Here is a 6,016-nt window from a genome sequence, read left to right on the forward strand (position 1 = left end):
AAGCATGTGAGCTCAGAGCAGAGAGGGGGCCAGGGAAGGAGAATCCAGCCCAAACTCTCCTTCCTGAGCTCCTTCATAAACTTGGTTCATTGACTTTTTGTTCATTGACTTCCACCCATCGCTGTTTCAAATTGGATGCTACCCTGGCATTATTTTCTTCTTCCTGAAGTAGTTCATAAGTTAAAGCCTCGGTCAACTTCAATCCAATATACCTAATCAAGTTCATTTGCTTTGACCTTTTGAAACTCATTTTAAACACAGGTACTTCACTGTGGAGTGAATTTCTTGACACTTGACACGGTGCAAGTGGAATCACCTTGTGAAGTATTTTCTGTGAATGCTCATTATATATTAAATATTTTAGCTCTTTTTATTTTCAACTTATTAAAAAGAAGTTCTTCAAGTTTAAGTCTGAATTCAAAGTATAACAAACACTACCATCCACAAGTCCCTACCACATTCCAGCACGTTCATGGTTGGCTCATTCAATCTTCACCACAGCTCTGAGAGGCGGGTCTGCGCTGTTCACACTTGAAGAAAGTGAAGCTCGAAGAGGTCAGATAACTTCCTCAAGGCTTCACAGTGCTAGAAACACTCTGACTCCAAGGACCATGGTCTGTCCACTCCACCAAGCTGTTTAGTACTTACAGATCTCATTTTAAGGAGTTCCTAGCTAAACCTGTAAATGGTATATTGGCTGAGGACACTAACTGCCATAATGTGTCTTTCTTTCCTCTGTGTAAAATCCTGAGGTAGACAACCAATTAGCCTCAAACACTATCTAACCATTTAGGGCAAAAACCACTGTGGTGGTTTGTTACAAAGTAGGTTTAAGAAGATTGCCAATAACACACAACTCAAGGCCCCAAAGGAAACTGTAATATACATTATGTTGATTAATAATATTCTGAACCAATTTTCTACTAAAACCTCTACTGTAACAGACCATTAAAACTTATTTACAAAATTTCCACTGCAGCTGAATATAATTTCAGCTCAACTGTTTTCAAAGTTTTAACATGAGGATGAGCTCACAAAATGCCAAAAAGTCACCAAATTTCTACTTTAATACGAAGCCACCTGAAGGTCTAGGGAATACGTACTTCACAACTGTTGTCTCTGAGACAACAGTAAGTGATATTTTTTCCTCACTAAAAAAAGTCTTAAAATTGATGCTGTCCTCCTGATTTGAAGCATCTCTGCACTTACATGGAAAAATACAATAGCTATAAAATAATGTTTTTATATAGAAGAACCGTGGTGTGTGTGTGTTTTAGGAAATTAACGGGACATATCACTATTCCTCTAAAACTATGCATTTTCATGATTTTGTGGAAGGTGAAAGGGGTTTTCATTCTTCGGATTACATCTAAGAATTTGTTTTACCAGTTGTTTTGCTGATAGGAAAGTACAATTTTAAATTATTAAAATTAGAGAATGACTTTAAAATCCGTTAACTGATAAGAACATGCCGATAAAAAATGAGACAAAATGAAGACGTCAAATAGTGAACTGAAATTGAAGAGGATAATGAAAATAAAGTTTCTCCTTAGTTTATGAGGGATGTGCCACGTTAGCCACCTGTGACTGCGTTGATGGGAAGACATTTCAGTAATCAACAATAACGCAACCAGCATGGCAACTTTATCACCAGTACAGCAGCAGCCATCATCTCCTGAGCACCTACTGTGTGCAGCATTCTTAGACCTACTATCTCTTTTAAACTCCGCTACAACCCTATAAAGGAAGCGGCTATAGACAAGCAACACATGGGTCTCAGAGAGCCAGCTTGTCCATGTCACACAGCTGGTCAAGTGGCGAAGCTGGAACTCTAGTTCAGTCGGACTCAAGTGTGTATTGTAAATACTGCTACCTTATCTATCTTATAGTTAGGCTTTTTAAAAAGTACTTTTTTGACAACTTTTGAAAAGGAGGTCTGTCTTATGTGGTAGTCTGTTGCGTTAGTGGCCCCAGTGGGCTACGTATCCTGGTCTTCATGTGTTTGTGCAATTTCCTCCCCTGGAATCTGGGCTCATGACTGGCTTTCATCAACATAGTGAAGTAGAAATGATACTGTGTCAGGTCTAGGCCTCAGCCTTAAGAAGTCTGGCAACTTCTGTTTTTGTGCTCTTGAGAGACCTGAGTGGTCATGTCAGAAGGATGGCTCCCCACCTGGAGAGCCCACATGGAAAGCGAGAAAGGCCCAGCCAAACCAGTGGTCCAGCTGCTTCCTGCTCCTATCCATTCCCTCCAAGGCACCAGCCTTGTGGGCGAAGCACTGTGTTGGATGTCCCAGCCCTGGCCACCCTCTGACTATCTCTTTTAAAATATGTGTTTTCATGACTTGAGGGTACCAAGGGAGACCAGCAGAAGAACTGTCCAGCTGAGACCCACTCAACTCACAGAACTATGAGCACAAAAAATGATTTTGGTCTAACCCACTAAATTTAGGGGTGCTTTGTTACATAACAATAACTGAAATAGAAATTCACACCTGGAACTGAGGTACTGATGTAACAAAAGTTTAAAACGTGTCATTGGCTGTGAGACTGGCTGGGGCTCAAAGTGGTCACGTGACTTCCAGGCAGTCAGAGAACCAGGAAATGGCCAAGTGAGGACTTGAATCAAGGTCTATCTATCATTCCACTATACCTCATTATCTTCAGCCAAAAAAACCACTTCTCCTCAATGGTGAGCAAATGCAATTATAGCCCTTGATGTTGAGGTCACACGGTATTCACTTCATCCTTTACTTTTTTTTCTTTAATTGTACAATGGTACATTTTTCTCAAGGAAATTATGTGATTCTTGAGGGCAGACAGAGCTTCTTTTATGTCTTTTGTATTTTACATAGTAGTTAGCAGGTTTGGGGCCACAAAAATCCACCCATGCCCTATGTATTTTGCATCAGCTTCATAAGGCCGTTCACCACTCCCCGTGCAGTTCGGGACCTCTGTGCCTACGAACATTGTTCTTTGCACCTCTGATGCTGTCCTCACCTTGTGCACCTATGAACTTATCCTTCAAGGGTCAGTTCCCACATCACCTTGGAGAAACAGCCCTTGGCATGTTAGTCAGCCCTCACAAAGAACAAACTCTCTCGACCATGGGATGTGAACTGTGCATGCACCCAAAACACTCTGTTCTGATCCGGGTTCAGTTGGACCCACTAAGTCCTAAAGTTGGATGGGCTCTGCAGCTGTTCACCATAAGATGGAAATGGCCCAACCAGACTGAGCCTGAGCAGGACCAGAGGGCACAAGTAAGTGGCATGAACAGGTAACCCAGATCCGGGCCCCAGCCCCATGTCACCCACCACATTTGCACCAGTTTGCACTTACAGCTATATGCGGCTGGAAGAGAAACCAACAAAGCTGGTGAAAGAAGAGGAAAAGTTCAAGCCCCAGATCAAGAAACCAGGTGTAAGGTGCCTCCTACTTTGTAGGCAATCAACAAATCATTGATACTTTCTCTGATTTCTGGTTTATGTGCTGGTGGAGGTCACGGACACATGGCTGGCCTAGACAGATATTCTTTTTACTCTAATACGGTGATTCTCCTTCTGTGAGAGACTGCCTGAACCGTTCGAGGTCATACGTCCCTCATGAGATCTTATGTCCCCCCACCTACTTTCTCATTAGCTTGTTGAAGGAAAAAAAAATGTGATCGTTGCATTAACCATGTGTGTGTGTGTTTGTGCGTGTATGACCAGCAGTGGCTCCTGACATTTCCTACTCTTGGACAGAGCAAACTTAAGTTTTACATTTTTTTTAAAGATTGGCACCTGAGCTAACATCTGTTGCCAACCTTCTTTTTTTTCTTTCTCTCTTCTCCCCAAAGCTGCTCAGTACATAGTCGTATATGCTAGCTCTAGGTCCTTCTGGTTGTGCTACGTGGGTCACTGCCTCAGCATGGCCTGATGAGCTGTGCTAGGTCCGCCCCAGGATCTGAACCCAGGAAACACTGCGCAGCCAAAGCAGAGGACAGGAACTTAACCACTTGGCTACAGGCTGGTCCCAAGAGTTCTACTTTTAATTTTGAGTAAATTCAATAAGAACAAGTCATGCTCTGCCCACACTCCTCTCCCACCTTGCAAACAACTGGAAGGGCAACATTTCACCAAAGCACTCCCTTTCTGCTGGCCCTCCAGAAGCTGAGACCAGGAAGGGAGTGTGGGAAAGTAAGGCTGGGGCAATAGAACCCCCAAGTGCGTGGGAGCTGAGATCTTTTGCAGGAAAAGTTGGAGGAGACCTGGATAATTTGGGACCAAGGGGGATGGATGGAAAGGTAAGAAGGAAGGCTCCAGCTCACACAGCAGTGAAAATGAATGCTCTGGATACATGGCTAAAGCTGTAAAGCAAAATGTTAAGGACTTGGAGCAAGTTCTGCAGAATACATACAATATGATACTACTTACACATGGTTTAAGTGTATGTAAATGTGTGAAATAATGTCATATATTGATGAGTGGCAAATACACATGTAATAAAAGTATACAGAATTGCATAGGAATAGTGACTTCAAATTCAGAAAGTTGCATTGGTTGTCAGGTGAGCAGGGGACGGGTGGGATAAGGGAATGAGACCAGTGTGGGGTACACAAGAATATCGCTAACGTTTTATCCTTTAAGCTGGGTGTTGAATACATGGGTGTTCAGTGTGTGATTATTTTTGTACTTTGTGTACACCTTAGCTATTGGACAATACATTTAAAAATTGAAGAGCCATCCCTTAACCCCAGCCCCCAGAGATGACCACAAGTGATGTCGTCCAGACGTTTCCCACGGCTTTGATTTTCCGATAAGTGGCCAGCCTCCTTCTCTCCCTGGCCGCCCCCCTGCCCCCTCCGCCCGCTCTGCAGAGTGCCCCGCTGGGAGCCCCCACGTCTTTTCTGGCAGGGATTTGGCGGCGCGCTTGGGCAGCAAGGGAGACTCACCAGAGACCTGTGCTGTCCTAAAATGACCTTTTCCAGCCCCTTTTCCATTAGCTCAAAGTTTCGGATTCTCCCTACACGCAAGGGGTCTGGTTGGGCCTGATTCCTGCCCCCATCTTGAGAAGTGAGCCAGACAGTGAGCGTCCCTGGGCCAGACCCAGCTTGGCCTCAGTGTCCTCAGCCTGGTCCACTCAGATCTCAAACTCTTGGGGAGAAGATGGGAGAGAGAGAATTTGCTGGAAGGGCTCCAGCGGTCCTCCGAGTTATGGGCGCGGGAGTTGGAAGTGATGAGACGGAGAGACACTTATTTACCAGAATTTTAAGAGGGCAGAGGAAGACGGAAGGAGTGCGCCCCGGGAGAGGAGCAGCTGGAGTCAGGACTGGACTGAATGCTCCAGGGATCCCCAAGTGCTACTTACGCCCGCGGGGGCGCGGGCTCGGATCAGCTCCCGGGCAGCCGGCTCCTCGCCCCCTTCGCCGCGCCGGGCTGTCGTTTCAGTTCCCCGCACGGCCACCGCGGCGCAGCAGCGCGCGTCGCAAGCCCGGCTCGTCCAGAGCGTCCGGCTTGGAGGCCCGCGAGGAGCCAGACCCTTCGGGAGCGCTCAGAACTTGTTAGGTAGTAGAATTAGGACGGATGAAATGAACACTGACGCTTCTGCAAAAGACCCTGGTGTGATAAAGTCTGCAGTGGGCAGATGAATCAAGCAGACAATTTCTCTTTTCTTTCACCAAAACGCCATCGCCCTAGCCTGCCGGGGTTCTCCCAAGCGGCGACAGTCCCAGCAGGTGTCAGTGCGGCGATCATCAGCCCTGTACAAACTACGGCACCCGCAGAAGAAAGGAGGCAGAATCAACTTTCTCTAGTTCCGGGGTGGAGGTGGGGCGAACCCAGAGGCTCCTTTCTCTGCTTCTCTCTCCGCGCCACGCTCCCACCTCCTCACTTCCCTGGCTGCTGATGGGGCCATTCGAACTGGAATCGAGGGGCGGGAGGCGTTGCGCGGAGCGAGCGTCCAGAGCGTCCAGAGCGCGCCGAGCCTAGGGCGGCCGGGGAGGGCTGGAGGATGTGGGGCTGCGCCGCGATCTC

Source organism: Equus asinus, chromosome 13, assembly GCF_041296235.1.
Source record: "Equus asinus isolate D_3611 breed Donkey chromosome 13, EquAss-T2T_v2, whole genome shotgun sequence".
NCBI lineage: Eukaryota > Metazoa > Chordata > Mammalia > Perissodactyla > Equidae > Equus > Equus asinus.